Source organism: Marmota marmota, unplaced genomic scaffold, assembly GCF_001458135.2.
Source record: "Marmota marmota marmota unplaced genomic scaffold, marMar, whole genome shotgun sequence".
Classification (NCBI taxonomy): Eukaryota; Metazoa; Chordata; class Mammalia; order Rodentia; family Sciuridae; genus Marmota; species Marmota marmota.
In genome coordinates this window covers 45,695,763-45,712,070 of record NW_026000037.1, presented here as the reverse complement: position 1 = coordinate 45,712,070, position 16,308 = coordinate 45,695,763, and the positions used below count along the sequence as shown (strand labels likewise).

Here is a 16,308-nt window from a genome sequence, read left to right as displayed (position 1 = left end):
TAGGTGGCCCACAAAGAGCTCTTCTAAGTCTGGCTCTCCTCTGGTTACTGGAGGCTTCCTTTTCAAAGAAAAGCTAAAAACCAGAAGACTATGACTTGGGTAAGACATAAAAGACGAAGTGTAGAGCCTTCATGGGGCTTAAAACAACATCTAGAATGGAGGTACAGCACCCATCCCCTGGCACCCCAGTCTAGGACCCTCAGAGCATACCAGAGATGAGAGAAAATAGAAACTCCTTGTGATGGTTCCAATTCGACTGGCCCTTGGTTGGCCTTAGATCAATGCCTCTCAAGCCTTTACAGGTGTATGAGTCACTTTGGGATTTGATTAAAAATGCAGATTCTCATTCCTACCTTTGGAGTGGGATCTGAGATTCTGAGTTTCCCTAAAATTAGCAGGTGATGCCCATGCTGTTAGTTCACGGATTTTGAATCTAAATTAGCCTGAGCTTTAGTTGGTACACCAAGCCTTCGGCTTGATTTTCACAATAGCCATGAAAATTATAGTCAGGAGAGAGTTTAGCAATCCTGGTCTTGGGAAATTACTAGCTGTGTGACCTCAGGGAAGTTACTTACCCTCTTTGTATCTTGTTTTTCATAAACAATTGTTTATGAGGATTAAATGAAATAATGTTTTCCACAGTGCCTAATATTCAACATTTGCTTCAAAAATACCAACTAAAACCATTTGGCTTCACTGCTTCAGGTGAAAGATATAGAGATACGTCACTCTGGGGTATAGAATCTTGCTCTGTGTGACACAGTTTGCTAGTGCCAGAGTCTGAGCAGAAACATGATCTCCTGACTTCTAGGGGAAAGCTCTTTCTACAGCCCAAGGGCTGCAGCTTAGTTAGAGCCCATTCCTAACTGGGAAAGCTGACTCCAGCATACTCTCAGTGTCTCCTTCTCTGCCCCAGCTTCAGGCAGCCATAGAGCTGCAGTGGGTTAAACCATGCACACAAATACTTTTGCTACGACCAGTCCTGTCGGCTCAAGCACTCTGCCATTAATTTTAAAGATTATCCAGATAATTGATTTAATTGGGAACAGAGAGTTTCTTGGTGCAACCAGCCAAAATGGATTAGATCTACTCCGTGCCCTGTGAGGTCCTGGACGCTCCCAAGGGGAAAAGCATTTCTTCCCTGAGGAAAATTCTGGATGCCCCAGTGGATCCTACAGCATGGCCTATGCCTGGCACTCATCTTGGTGACTAGTGCCTAGGGATAATGTTAAGTCCCATTCAAGTGTCACATGGACACATGTGCCTCTCTCTCCCTTCCTGCTACATTTTATAGAATCCCTTAATAGAATTTTCAATGATCACACTTGACAGTGGAGTCTTTGGGGACCAGAAAGAAGAGCAAGTAAAAAAATTCTCTCCCTATGTGATTTTGCAAATGGGCATTAGCCACAGGCTGTTCCAACTCAAGGGTGAACAGTAGCATCCCAAACTCCTTCCTTTCTCTGCAGTAGAAAGAATGAAATGACTTTTTTCCTATAGCAGTGCTGAGATATGAATAACTGGACTGGAAAAAAATATTAGCTGTCTGTCTACTATTGCTGTGTAATATAGAATACATATCATTCCAGCATCTGCCCAGTGAAAAATTACAGAAATAGTAGCAAACAAATGCTACAAAATATGTCTGCTTTGTTGTCCTTTTTCATCGGTACAATCAAAATGGGGTTATCAATCGGTTCTTTAAAACGGACTGTTTCAGTATCGGTTTATTCTAAACACAACCTTTCTTAGCAAATCAGCCTCGTAGCACTTTAGCCTGTGTGGATTTTCTTTCTGTTTCCACATGCATTGAAGCCATTTTTGAAAATTTGGTGGGTTAGAAAGCCCAGGGCAGACAAGCCATCTGTACAAAATACAGAAAATTTGCGTTGTTGATACAAATACTAAGTCGTATGTGCCAGATGTCTTCAAGTTTGGGATCCTAAAAATGAATGGTTCTGGGGTCTGGTGATATGATACAAAACCTTTGCCTTTTAAATGGCTATCAGCATTCTAATCGGAGCAGAGATGGAATAAATAACATCCATTGTGGCTACATTCTTTAATATCTTAGTTTCTTTCAAAGGCCCCATGAACCTGCCATCATAAATCATAGCTAAGATGTTACTTTGCATGCTTCACCAGTGTTCAGCCTGTGATGGGCTCCGATACTTTCCCATCCCCAGTTCAATAATCTTCCTCAGTACCTCAGGATGTGAGCTTATTTGGAAATAGGGTCATTGCAGGCATGACTAATTAAGTTAAAACGAAGTCATACTAAAGCAGGGTGACAACTTAATCCAATATGACTGTTGTCCTTATAATAAAGATGAACCCATGGATACTGATGCACACAGAGGACACTGTGAAAGTGAACAAAGAGAATCTAAAGATGCAGCTACAAGCCAAGGGACATGAGGGATGCTGACAAGGGACAGGAGCTAGGAGAGAGGCAAGGAACAGATTCTTCCTCCAAAGGAGTCCACCTGCTGACATCTTGGTTTTCTAGCCCTCAGAACAATAGAGAACACACCTGTTGTTTGAAGCTACCCTGCTTATGGTATTTTTACCCTAGAATGCTAATATACCTCCTCCTAAGAATTTCTGCATTTCTGGTTGGGGACATAGCTCTGTGGTAGAGCGCTCACCTAGCATCTGAGATTCCCTGGGTTCCATCCCCAACTTTGGGGGAAAAAAATTGTTACACTTCTTTCCTTTAGAACCTGTCAGTCCTCTGATATAAGAATGAATCTTAAGATTCCATGGAATAAATGAGCTTAAAAATAGGAAATTTTCCTAGCCCCAGACAGACTTCAGTCCAAGCTAGTGCTTTTGGTGGGGATTGCCACTTTCTTTATAAGAACTACAGAAGACCTTGGGGTCTCCTTGACTGTTTGTCTGGTACCTGTCAGTGTGAAGCAAAACGCATTTGAAAATGTGAAAATTTGACTGTGTCCCCTTCAACAGTTCACCATTCTTCGATTCATTCAATGAATATTTATCTTCTGCCCACAGGGACAGGAAACTGACGTGTTGAGAACTTAAGAGTAACTGGTCTTATCTTCCTTTGCTTTTCCATAAACATTTATATTCACAGCATCAGTATCACAATCTATAGTTGATTGATTTGGAAGTTGTGTGCTTCCCTGAGCCTGGCTCACACCAGCTTAGGAACAGATAAGAACCAGCAAAGTTTCTGCTCAGAGTCTTTACATAAAATAGTACATTGGCTGCGTTTTGTTCTGGAAAAGAACTTTCTTTACATGGCACACAGTAGGCCAACACTAATGTTCTGATAATGAGTGCTGATGACAGGGCTCTGTATTGAGGTCAACTACAAGATCGCACTTGGACTGAGCAGGATCCTGTGCTGGGATCCACTAATGTCTACCAAACACAGGAGGTAAAGTCGTGGTGAATGGACTGAGAATTTACCAACTGTGATCTTCAGGCTCAAGTGGAAAGAGACCTTAAACTTGTACCTTAAAAAAAGAAAACTGCAAAATATAAAATGTAACTCATGTAACAGAATGTGTGACACTGTGAATCTTGAAGAGTAACTTAAGAAACTCACTAAGCATTTTTTCTAATCCTTCTGTAATGATAATGCATCTAATTTCATAATTCAAGAAGAATGCTGGGGTTTTGTTTTTTAATTAATCACTTCTACTCTGCATGCTTGTGAACCCAGTTTCTTTCAGGGTCTAGTTCAAGACCATCTATTGCCTAAGTGACATATATCAGAGCAGCGACAGCATCTCTACATGCTAGTTGATGATTGACTAACAACATAACGCAACCCTGGTCCTTCAGAATCCATGAATGTAGGTTTAAAGTGAAAATCAACTTTCCACCCAGCCCCTGTTTAGTTGGCTAATAGGTGTTTTTCAGAGGAAAACCAGTTTCATTGCTTTTATATTTGAACAACTGCTTCTAATGTAAAATAAGAGCATCTCTGGACTGTCAATCCCTTTTCTAGAAAAATCACATGCTGGTTTTTACATAGCATTAAAAGATTTGTCAGATCAAGTATCATAGACCTACGGATTAAATGCCTTTGGCTGTAAGAAACCCATAATTCTTCATAGCAGTGCCCTGATTGGCCATCTAGGTCACAGGCCCATGCCTATGGAAGCTGCTTCCAAGGTAAGGACAGAGCTGGGCAGTGCCCTGTGGCAGAGGAACAGACATAATGGATTGCTGTCTGGTGCCTCTCAATCTCTTCCTTGTCAGTTACCATGCATTTTCAGCCTGAGTTTGTAAGACTGCCTTCCTCAAATTCTTGAGCACACAACAAATCTGCTTTTTTTTTTTTCTGGAAGGAAATGGACTGGCATTGCCCTTCCTGCTCTCCTCCTTAGCAGCCCCACCACCCGAGGCCCTTCTGTCAGTCCCATCCCCTCTGAAGTCTTGAATGCTAAACTGGTTTCAAAAAGAGCACACTCTTGATCATCCAGCCAGGCTCCCCACACATCTTAGAACTTAGTGACACCTGCTGGCCAGCTCCTTCTCTTGAAAGCATCTGAGCCAGAGCCTTTGCTCTGCATGAGACAGATGGAGCCAGAGGTTGACTTCTGCACTGGGATAGGAATGAACAATTTTGCCTGCCCTGCTGAGTGCTGTGACAACAGACCTTCTCCTCCAGAGAGCAGGCTTGAGATCCCCCAGTATCAAAGACCAAGATCCTGGAGCTACAAATACAGCACATCTCAAGGCTAGAAGGTTGGAATTGGTGATCATGGTCGGACTCTTCCTGGAGACACTGAGCATAAAGCTGGGCTTAGAAAGCTCTCATTTCAAAATCTAATACCTTATCCTAAGCTGTGGTCCCAGAGCGAGGATATGCTGCCCAATAGGTCAGTGTCATCCCAGGGCAAGTCCTCTTTACACTGTTTGCTCTCTCAAGTCAAGATATTTGGTTGCCTTTTGCTGCTCCTCCTACCCTAATGCTTTCAGGGCAGCACATTCCTATCAAGAGATTGGAATGAACCAATAGATTAATTTATTGCTTCCTGGTGAAACTGCATTTTTAAAGAGAACCTCAAGGCACCATTTATGTTAGTGAACCTATCTTAATGATAGCACTTAATTCTAAGAATATCCTAATGTGGAAGCTACTTCCAAATGGGGGAGCTTCTAGGGGCCCTCTAATTATAACATATGAAGCAGTTTTCTGCAGGCAGGTCTTATAGGAGCAAGTTGGTCACTGCTGCCACCTTGCCCAAGGAATCAACCTGAATGGAGAGCAATTGCAGATCAGCCCACTCCCCAGCTTCCTCTCCCTCTCCAGGAAAGAGGAGACATGCTGGCTGGCTGCCCTTAGGCTCAACTGAAGGATTCTTTACAGAGAGGCTGTTCTTCATCACTTTATGCCTGAACCATAGGAGTCATAAGAGGATCCCTGAGTTCCATCTCAGTTTTCTTCCCAAGGAGTCCAGGATAAATGTAGAAAGGCAGAATAGGCCAGTGTGAGAGTTCTCAGGAGGCTGAGGCTGAGGCAGAGCAGGCCTACTACCAGTGGCTTGAGGAGAAAAGACTGCCCAGTCCAGCATGGACCTACACCCTCCCTGCAGGAACATAGCCTTCCCAGGCCAATCCAAAAGTTAAATGCCTTCATTTCAGGCATGAAATACTGACCTCAAAGGTCCCCCCACCCATAGGCCTCCTCCAGTCTCCAAAATGCTTCAGGCCAGAATTTAGAGAGAGCTCTGAAATTTGACTTCTAATAGCTGGGTGTTGCCTACACTTGCCCTTCTAAATGACCTCTGGCCTCCTGGGGGTAATTATATAGTGAGCCTTAAGGGCTTAGGCCTGGGTAGGCTGATATTGGCAAATACCAAAAAGAATGTTCTAGTTTCCTTAAAAACCTATTAGGGCTAGAGCCTGCCGTGATGAAAGAGGTCAGGAAAATTCCATGATCTTAACTTGCTACTCTAACATTCTGCCTCTCTGAGACCCTGCACAAAGAAAGTTGTGCTGCCTGTCAAATATCAAGGGCATTAGGGAGGGCTGGGGATATAGCTCAGTTGGTAGAGTGCTTACCTCACATGCACAAGGCCCTGGGTTTCGATCCCCAACACCAATGAATAAAATAAAGCAGATTCTAGAAATTATTTAGTAGGATATTTTTATCAGTTGTATCATCAAGAAAACTAAAATCATGGTTAAAATATATGAAAACATCTACTCTGATAATATTGAAGAAATAATGAAATTAAAACTTTTTTTAAAGGGCACTGGTATTAAGCAACTCAAACCCTAGTAGAGAATTTACTCCAATAGCCTAGAATTCAAAGATTTCCAGAATCTGTTCCTTATTGGGCTCTCCAATATCTACAGGCCCTTTCCTCTCACACCCTCCTCCATAGTGGAGGCATGCTGTTTATTCTAGCATCATTCTATGTTCACAGTGCTCCCCACACCCCGACTGCAGCCCTGGAATATTACTCTCCACTAATCTCAGGCCTGCTCTACCCAGGTGCCACCTCCTAAGGAGGCCTTGGAGTCTGCCACCTCCTTTTCCACCCACAGTTCTCAATGGCCCCCCACTCTATGTCATAAACTTTCTCAGACTGATGCTAATATTTTTGTATCCTTTCTTAGAAAGCCAGTATTTTACTCAACCAAGTTTAAATGAAACCAAAAGGATCCTATCTTGGGCATTCTTTCTTTTGGAAGAAAGACCCTCAAAGGCAGGTGCTTTGTTGCAAGCCTATTTATATCCCAAATTCAAACTCAGAGCCTTTCATGACAAGTTGGCCCTTGGAGGAGATCCCTAGATTGCCTCCCTGAAAGATGTCCACCCAGATTCTCCATGAACATTTCTGGTGACAGGATACGCATGACCACAACCCAGCCCACTCCAATGTTAAATAGCCTTAAATTTTATTATGTTATCATCTTTGCAAATCCCAAATTATCCATATCAGCTCCCAATTCTGCATTACAAGCAACTTCTAGCCCTCAATTTAACAGAGCATTCTCTTCTCCAAACCAGAGATTCTATGTTCTTTTGCTTGTTCTTCATTTATTTCAGTTTCCGGATTCTGTGCCATGCTGGCAGCTCTCTCCTGAGCACTTTCTGGTTTCCAGCACCTTTCATGAAAGGCCCATCAGGACTGACGCAATACCCAGCTGTGTGAGGATGTGCACAGGGAAGCACTTGGTGACGATCTTGATCATGACTGGATTCCAACCATCTGTGCTTGAAATGAGAGGAAAGCACTTTTCAAGGAAGGAAAGAGCATATTTTACCCAAGCAAAGGATTCCAGTTTCAAAGAAACCAGATGTGGAGGAATTGGAATCCCTAAGATTGTGGCAGACATGAAATCTGCTTCCTTGGTTTTATGTCATAGCCCTCTGGTGGTAGTTGTGATTTGACCAAGTCCTACAAAGAAGTCGTGTAACTGATTAGCCATTTTCAACTGTCACCAACCAGAAAGATAACTAGATATGGTTGGAGAACGAAGTGTGCCAGAGCCACCAGCCCTAAGCTGATGCTGAGCACCTCTGCAGACCCTCGTTAAAACCTAGCTACACAACTCACAATAGCCAAACCATGGAGCCAGCCTAGCTGTCCATCAAAGGATGAATGGATAAAAAAAAATGTGGTCTACAAATGGAATTTGATTTAGCTGTAAAGAAAAATGAAATTATGGCTTTTGCAGAAAAATGGATGGAACTAGAGACCATCATGTTAAGCAAAATAAGTCAGACTCAGAAGATCAAGGGTCATACATTTTCTGTCATATGCAGAAACTAGAGAGGAAAAAGGAAAAGAAATGTGAGGGTAGATCTCCTAAAAAATCAAAGGGATATCAGTAGAGGAAAGGGACAAAGGGTGGGAGGTGGAAGGGAGGAGGGAATTTCTGGGGAATGATATTGGCTATATTGTTATATTGTTACAAATACGTAACAACAAATCCCTTCCATATGTATAACTGCAATGTACCAATAACAAAATGTGGGGAAAAGTAAAACAGAGCGGAGTCCACCAAGTCACCTCAGTGCCCCACATCCCAGGTCCTCTGGCTTAGCTCTCCTCATCCACCTCTAAACCCACTCTAGCACTTCAAAAAGTGTAAATTTCCTGTAAAGGAACAAGGTAAGAGAACAGATTCTTCACAATTAAGAAGAAGCCACCTAGTGACGTAGCCCCATCTCTCAGCCACAGCCATTAACTCAGGGAAAGAAACCATATGAGTGGTGATGAGGGATGAAGAAAAGATGAACAGACACACATAGAGAGAAGAAGGTGGGGCCAGGTGGGTCGCCAACCTCAGATGGAGTTTGACCTAGAGCTAGCTCAGCAAGTTTATTATAAAGATTTCATCAAAAGGTTATTTGTGAGAAAGTTCCAACAAAGGACACAATCTGAAGGATGTGGGACCAGCGAGACATTAGGGTCATCTTGTTTTGCTTACAATTTTCTATGCTCGGGAGCTGGTGTCTGAGCTCATGTCTGAGCTCAAGGTCTCAACTGATACAGCTGTGCGCCTCTGCATGTAGCATCCTCCGGCCTGCGTCACCATAGCAACTGGACAATCTAGACCTGCAATTTTGCACCGAAAGTTACCAGCACAATTGCAGCCATGAGGCAATCAGAAAGACCATGATTCAAATCACTGCTCTCCATAACCAAGAACAGATAATATACTTTCCTGAGGTCCCTCCACATCCCCAGGCATTCTTGGCATGGATGTAGGGCTCTGGAGGCCAGATTCTTCTTTGGTTCTTGAGGACCTTTCATGTAGCCCTATGACCATAAGTGTCTACAAAAATATAAAACTAGCAGTGGTTGAATAATTTCAGGATAATGAACCTTTCCTAAACAGTATTTTGTTGTTTTTGTTTTTTCCCAAAGGAACTTGGATTGACCTAGAATATGAGAAACTTCATGAAAGCTTGAATAAAATCTATATTTATATCTTCATCTATTTTTATTTCTATGTCTCTCTCCCTTCTGGGAAATCACTTTGAGAAAAACAAAAATCTCACCTGTAGGTAAGGAGGTCTCAATTTACACCTATTTTCTGAAGTAAGTGTTAATAGTACTTCTTTTGTCCTGAATGAGATCCCAATTTGGATAATAAATTATACAGTCACTCACTTAGTGTGGGGAGTAGACTACCCTCTGTAATTCTAAAGCTTTCTCAAAGCATTCAGCACACTGGCCATTCAGCAAGATTCCTGTGAGACTGATATCTACATGGCAGCCAGATGGAACTCAAAGGCACAGTAGTTGGGAATTAAATCAGTACAGCTAATTATCTAAAATGATATTAAAATGTCTAAGATTCTGCAAAGTTGACTACTAGTCAACACAACATCTGCTTCAAAGGAAACATTACATTTTAAGAAATCGGTTTTTCTTTTTAAATCTAAATATGAGAAACTCAATTAGTTGAGTTGATCTAAGATCAGTGTATTAAATTTAGTATTAGTTTAAATTGAATATTTAATTTTATGTCTGTAAAAATTTATTATTTTTCAGTTGAATTGTTCAGACTTATAATGAAGGCTCCTTTAAGGGAGGGTTCATTTCCTATTGACTACCCTGTGAGAGAGCATATGGTGCCAATGAGGAGCCTGTCTATACAGGGGGCACAGCTGCAGGGAGCTCTGGGCTGGTGAGGCTAGGATCAGAACTCCAACCCCTGGGCAAACCTGTAGCGCTTCTCCCTCTCAGAGGCCAGGTTGACCACCTGCATGATGCTGACCAATGAGCATGATGTGAGAGAGAGTGGACATGGGCCTGCAAACCCACTCCACTCTTCAAAAATCACTCTGTGGGCTAGAAATCTCATCTTCAAACATGAAGTTCATCACGCAAGACAAAAACAAGCAAACACAAACATTGAAACCCTCTCTACCTTTCTCCATTCCTGGCTCTAAGAGTTGACTGCAGTAGTGAAAGTCAATCAATCCATGTCAGTGAGACATGTGCCCCAAAGATAAGGTATTTATCACATTCAGCATGGGATCTGATTTTACTTTAGAGGGTCATTAAATAAGCTGCTGGCCTTTGTGTGGTGTACTGCATTCTATATTAAACACAGTCCAGCAGTGTCATGGCAGTTGGCAAGTGGACAGCACATGCCCCCAGAGCCATGGATAATGCAATGGGAAAAGATTCTTCCACAGGGGGCCACCTGGTGATTATCCCTACTCCTCACCATATAGGAATCTCCTCCAAATACCTAACAGCATAGAGGAGGTTGTTGTGGGATACCGACCCAGGGACGTACTTGTCCTTGCTTAGGCAATGTCAGCCTGCTCTCTCCCAAGCACTCATTTGATCACCCCATTGTGAGTTGCACTGAACATAGAACAACCAATGAACAGCTGTCCCTCAAAACATCCAGAGCTTGAGGCCCATGCCCTGGCCTCCTGCTGTCCTACTTTCTCCCCAAGAGCTGAAGACACATTTCTAGAAAGCAGTCTGCACAGAAAGGGCAGTGCCCCAGCAGTACACAAACAACCCCCAAACGTTGCTGATGAGAGAACCGACAAGAAGAAAAAACATCCCAGGAGTCTTTCCTATACTCTCCAAACTTCTAAGAGACAAGGCCCTCAGCTCTCTTGTCATTGTTCTTGACAGGAGGTTCCCCCTCCCACCATTTCCTATGCTGAGAGAACAATGGGGAACAGGAGGACTGCCTCATCTCCTTGCATGCCCTTGTGGCCCCTTTGCCTCTTTCGATAATGTTCACGTGTTTTCTGGGGATTTTCTTCCAGATGAAGCTAAAATGAGAGGGTAAGATATGAGGCCAACCTTTCCATTTGCCCTTGGGAAATGAGGCTGTGATTTTTATTCTTCCATTCCCCCTTCTACTAACCTCAGGCAAATTGTCCCTGCATTCAAACAAGTCAGGGGGCTGACTCAGTGTGAGGCTCTGGCCAGGGTTTGTCTTGGCACTAATGTGCTCAGATATAGACACACATGGCCCAAAGCCCACTAAGTGACAAGCAACCCTGTCCCTTGTACTCTCCACTGGCCTGAGGCGTTTTGCAGCCTATTCCTGTGAGAGGGTGCCCTTGGCCTCACCATAACCCCAACCACTAGCTGCTCCAGTCTTGAGGTTGCAGACTCACAGTGAACCTGTCGACTTTACCTCCCAGAAGTGAAGGCATGCTGTAGTGAGTCCTCAAGGCATCCCTGTTCTCAGCCCACTTAGCTTCCCTCACCTGTAGATGCCCCCCAGGGCAATTAAGGTGATCCCCCTGATCTAACTGGGAAGAAATGCTCAACCTGCACCAGCCAAGCCACAGCTCTGCCGCCGTCATTTTTGGTTCATGACTGCTCTTGTGTTTATCCAGAACTTTGGTTTCCTCTCTCTTTTTCATTTTCTGGTCCTGACTGCAGACCAAATAATAAAAGGAAATTTTACCAGACACTAGTGCTTTATTTTTAATGACCAAATTGCACTGCTGGCTCTCCAAAAAGCAAACTTTTTGGAATGCTTTTAAGATGCTTTCTTTGAATGACATTTTTCATTTTACAAAGACTACTGCCTTTTCTCAAACAGATTTTTATCTTTTTTTCTGGGATCTAAGGTTGAAATCTCACTAAATTCCTCCATCTAGAGCGTGTCAGTATTTGATTGAAATGTGAGTTTGAAGTCTCTTCTGTTAAATTATTTCCCCTTGCCTCCTTTTAAAATTAATGCACATTTTTAAAACTAATGACTTATTTAATACTGAAAACAAGCAAACCTGAAGGTAACCGGCATTCCTCTTCAAATTGATGCAGAAGACCGCCACCTTGTGGCAACTATGAAAAGTGTCGCTAAGACTTTCTTCCCAGGGTTTGGGGTCCTTCTGCTCATTAAATTAAATGTCTTTTAAGATTGTCTCTTCTCATGCAGTTCACATCCCAATCCTGCTCCTCCACAAGTCAACTTTTGGATATTTCCTGGCAGTTTGAGAAAAATGAGGCTATTCCAAGTGGCTTTGGGGGAAAAAGAAACCTTTTTGATCCTTAAACTCAGCTTTAAACAAGAGAAGAAAGAACCCTCCAGGAGCTCTGGCCTTCATTTTACTCAAATTCTGTATACTCTTATTCCTTTATTAAAAAAATTGTTCTCCAGGGAATGTCTATATCAGTGATCCTAAAGAAAATATTAAAATTGCAGATTTCTGAGATCTTTCCTAAGACCTAAGAATTGGAATGCCTTGAGCATAGGCCCTGGGATTTGCGTTTTAAACAAGTTTCTTGGGTGATTTATCATGTGCATTAAAGTTCTAACAACTTTACCATTTCCATTTACCAAGGGAAGAAATTAGGCAGAGTTCTAACACATTAAATAGCTTTAACCCCAAGCAGCCTCTCCAGCTCTGGGAGGCAGGGGACATTGCTTAGGCAATGTCAGCCTTCCTAACTGAAGAAGCAACTCTCCAAAGCCCCTGAAACCCAAAGCTTTGCTGTTTGAACTAGCGAGGTTCCATAAAGACTTCTCAACTTTGGTCAGGCTCTCTAACAAGAAGCCATTCTTGGAGCTGGGGTTGTGGCTCAGTGGTAGCATGCTCACCTAGCATGCATGAGGCACTGGGTTCGATCCTCAGCACCACATAAAAATAAAGAAAATAAAGTCCATCAACAATTTTTTAAAAAATTTTAAAAAGAAGCCATTCTAGGAGCTGGGAATGCAGCTCAATGGTCAAGTACATGTCTATGATGTGCAAAGCCCTGGATTAGATCCCTAACAACATCTCACACAGACATGCACACACACACACACACACACACACACACACACAGTCATCCTCCATCAAAAGAGTGACTGCCTCCCTCTGACCTGCACAGGGAGTGACAAAAGGTAATTAGAAAAGGAGAAGCCACCCTGCTCCCCAAGCCCTATCCTCCCCACTCTAGAAGCTACAGTCTTGTAGTCACTGCTGGCACCCAGGATGCTGCAGGAGGTAGAAGACCAGCTTCCAAGCCTGGGTTCCCACTGGCCAACTATAAGGTCCTCACAGGTGACCAGCTTCTGGCGCCCTTGCTGGAAACAGTAGCAATGAGATGGTCGTGGCTTAGCTTCTTTGTGACCCTAACTTTTGTGGTCTCCTCCTTCTGAGGCCTCAGAGGGAAAAGCAGCTCAGCTCTCCATTAGAAGGATCTTGGGAGTCCCATGTTCCAAGTTTAGAATTAAATCTTTGCTGCTTGGAGTCATTAATTCTTATGGAGTGTCACAATGAGAGATGAGATCTTCCCTTAACACCACAAACTTCTACAATGTCGTTTCTCTGTACTTGAGAGTAAAACAGCATTGGGCTGCAGAACTCCAAATCCTCTCTCAACAACCTCATGACCTCATCATACCCGCCCCCACCCCTGCCACTATTCCTAAAGACTTCAGCTTCCCTGTCATCACAAACTCCCCTCGCCCATCCTGCCCCCAGGCTTCTGATCTGTGGACCCTTCTCCTGCTTGACTACCCATTCTGGAGGGTACTGAGCTTCCAGCAAGGGACCATCTAGATGGTAACTTCACCAAGATCATCATTCTTACCCTTTCAAAGTCACTACCACCAAGTGCCACTCCTCTGTGACTCCATTATTTCCTGTGTGTGCCATGTTCATTTCTTAGCATGTGACATTTCTCTCCTGTTTTCATGCCTGAGCCCTAGATACAACACCTGTGTCTGCCACATAATTAATGTTCAATATGTGTTTACTTGAGTGGTGACACCAGGAAAAGCGGGGGGTGGGGGGGAACAGTGAATGGATAAGTTAAAGAATGAAGGTGGTATAGGCATTCTCTGTATAGAACCTCCACACCTAATTTTGCAGGACCCTGGTCTAAACTCTCTAGACCCCGGAGCACTTGAAGCAAAGCTGGAAATGAAGGCCTGTGCTGGGTAGAGGAAGCAGGGCAGGCTCATAACATTTACTTCTCAGACAGCAGGCCAGTGAAATTGATGTCAGGTTGAGTACCTCTTATCTAAAATGCATGGAGACCAAATGTCTCAGATTTCAGTTTCTTTTCAGATTTTGGAATGTTTACATATTCATAATGAGATATCTTGGGAATATGACTTAAGTCTGAACACTAAATTTCATATTCACCTTAAACACATAGCCTGAAAGTCATTTTAAGCAGTATTTTTAATGTGCCTGTGTTTTGGCTTTAACCCATCACATGAGGTCAGAGATGGGGTTTTCCACATGTGAAGTCATGTCAGCTCTTAAAACTTCAGATTTCAAATTACCGGATTAGAGTCATTCAACCTGCATTAGTTGTAAAATCAAGTTAGTGGGAATCTATCAAATCATAGAAGGTAGGATACTAAAATTAAAATCCTAAGGGAAGGGAAATGATAACGATCTTATGATGTACTTGATACATGTTTCTTCTCTGCCATATTTCTGTCCTCTTTTACTGACAAAAAGCCAAGTGTTGGGCTTTCCTAGTTTGGCCATAATACTGTCCCTAGTCTTGTTTGTTGGTACCATATGGGATTGTAATGCTTCATTGTTGACCAAGAGTCTCCTGGAATCTCTAAAATGAAGTTTCAATATAAGACCAGGAGCCAAAACCAACACAGACACATGCATAATTAGATTGGTTCAGAATTTCAATAGATTTGACATTGACACTTAAAAATCAGGAAACTTCTTTTAAAGTTTTGAGGTCTTGGCTTCTCTTGGAAAAAATTAAAATATATAATGGTGCAAGATCCACATTGCTCCATAGATACCATAGATATCGCTGTTCTTAACCTATTTCTATGGGGACCCTTTGTAAATTTTCTTTGTTAACTGTGTGTGTTTTATTTTTAAAACATATCATGTTGAAAAGATACCATAGGTTTCACTAGACAGTCAAAGATGTCCAGGGCCCAATAAAAGTTAAGAATCACTAGCTGGTAGCCTAATCTCTTTATCCCTTGTTCTTATTATTCTTTACTTTCTCTGGGATCATACATCTACTTCCATTTTCCATTGCACTCATGCTCCTCCTAGAATCCAGATATATTTTCCTGTAATCATGTCACTATCAAAATTTGGAGAAAGTAAAAACAGACCAAAGGGCCTTCCATTAAGCTGCCATGTTGTCCCACTGGTCTCTGGTCCACAGGTGTTGTGTTAATGTCCTTGACACTAGGGAAGCATGGGCCCCCCACTGGCCGGGGTGGTTGTCCAGCTGCAATGGACATTTCCAGGGCCTGCACCTGGAGTTTCCCATCCTGCTCCAGCCAACTTCTCCTGCTCTCTGATGTCATCCTCGGTTGTTCACCCCCTTCTTCCTGGGATAGCAGGAGTTGTGTTTCCTCTCTGCCAAATTGGGACTATCAACACTTAAAGTATCCTGGGGACCTATGGGAAGACAAATTTCTCATTTTTAATGAAGGAGCAGCGAAGCCGGCTCTACCCTGCTGCCTAGGGTTGACTGGAGAGCATACACAGCTGGTCATAATAATGCCCATGCACATAAGGCATGGGGTTGTTTATAGAGCTCTCTCCCTGGAATCCTGCCTAAGAAAGCCTCAGACCAACCTTTCTGAGGAAACAACAGATTAAACCCGCTTTGCAAAGGAGGACCACTGGCGAAGAACAGAGAACTTGACAGTGAGAAGCTGAGACAGACACACAGACCTGGTTTTAGTCCATTCATGCAATCTGAAAATATTAGCTCCTCAAGGGAAGTGACATTTTGGGAACTCCACAGCAAGAATTTAACAAGTGTTGTTTAACAAGTGTTGGTTGGGACATCAGTGTTTTCATAGAGCCAGTCTGGGCCTTTGAAGTAAATCTAGTCTCTACTCAACAGTCACCTTAGCCTTTATACAAATTAGAGAGTGAGAGAGGGAACTTGGATCTCATAAAGAAGCTGGGTTTTTTTTTGTTTGTTTGTTTGTTTTTGTGGCAGTAAAAAAAAAAATTTAATTATAATACAGCAAAATTGACTTTTTCTTTTGGAATGTAGTTCTGACTTTTAACACAGGAATAGATTTGTGTACGTTCTTTCAGGATTCAGACCCATCGCTCCAAAAAGCTCCTTCATGCTAGCCCTTTGAAAGAGTCTTTGAAATAATTATGTTTGTGTACACCTAAGCCAAAAGCTACAGGGATATTTATAAAATAAATCATGCATTTTCCACATGATATTAAGAGAGAATTTCGTGTGTGTGTGTGTGTGTGTGTGTGTTTAGAGTACTGTATTCCCTTTCACCTTGGAGGACATAAATCGCTGAAAAATAGCCTACACGGGCCCTGGTTGAAGTGTCTTTCTATACTTTCTTAGAGCGATATGGTGGTTTGAACACTTCAGATTGTGGTGGAAGGCATTTAAGAAAGCTTCTGAG

At 42.7% G+C, this 16,308-nt stretch overlaps 1 long non-coding RNA gene across 1 annotated transcript in view; it reads right to left on the bottom strand.

Moving 5' to 3' along the window:
* Window positions 1–6,868: 6,868 nt before the first annotated feature.
* LOC125619409 overlaps window positions 6,869–16,308 on the bottom strand; it is a 29,460-nt gene continuing 20,020 nt past the window's right edge. The window contains exon 3 of the long non-coding RNA XR_007350940.1: window positions 6,869–7,199. This is a non-coding gene — a long non-coding RNA (uncharacterized LOC125619409). The remainder of the gene's footprint in view (window positions 7,200–16,308) is intronic.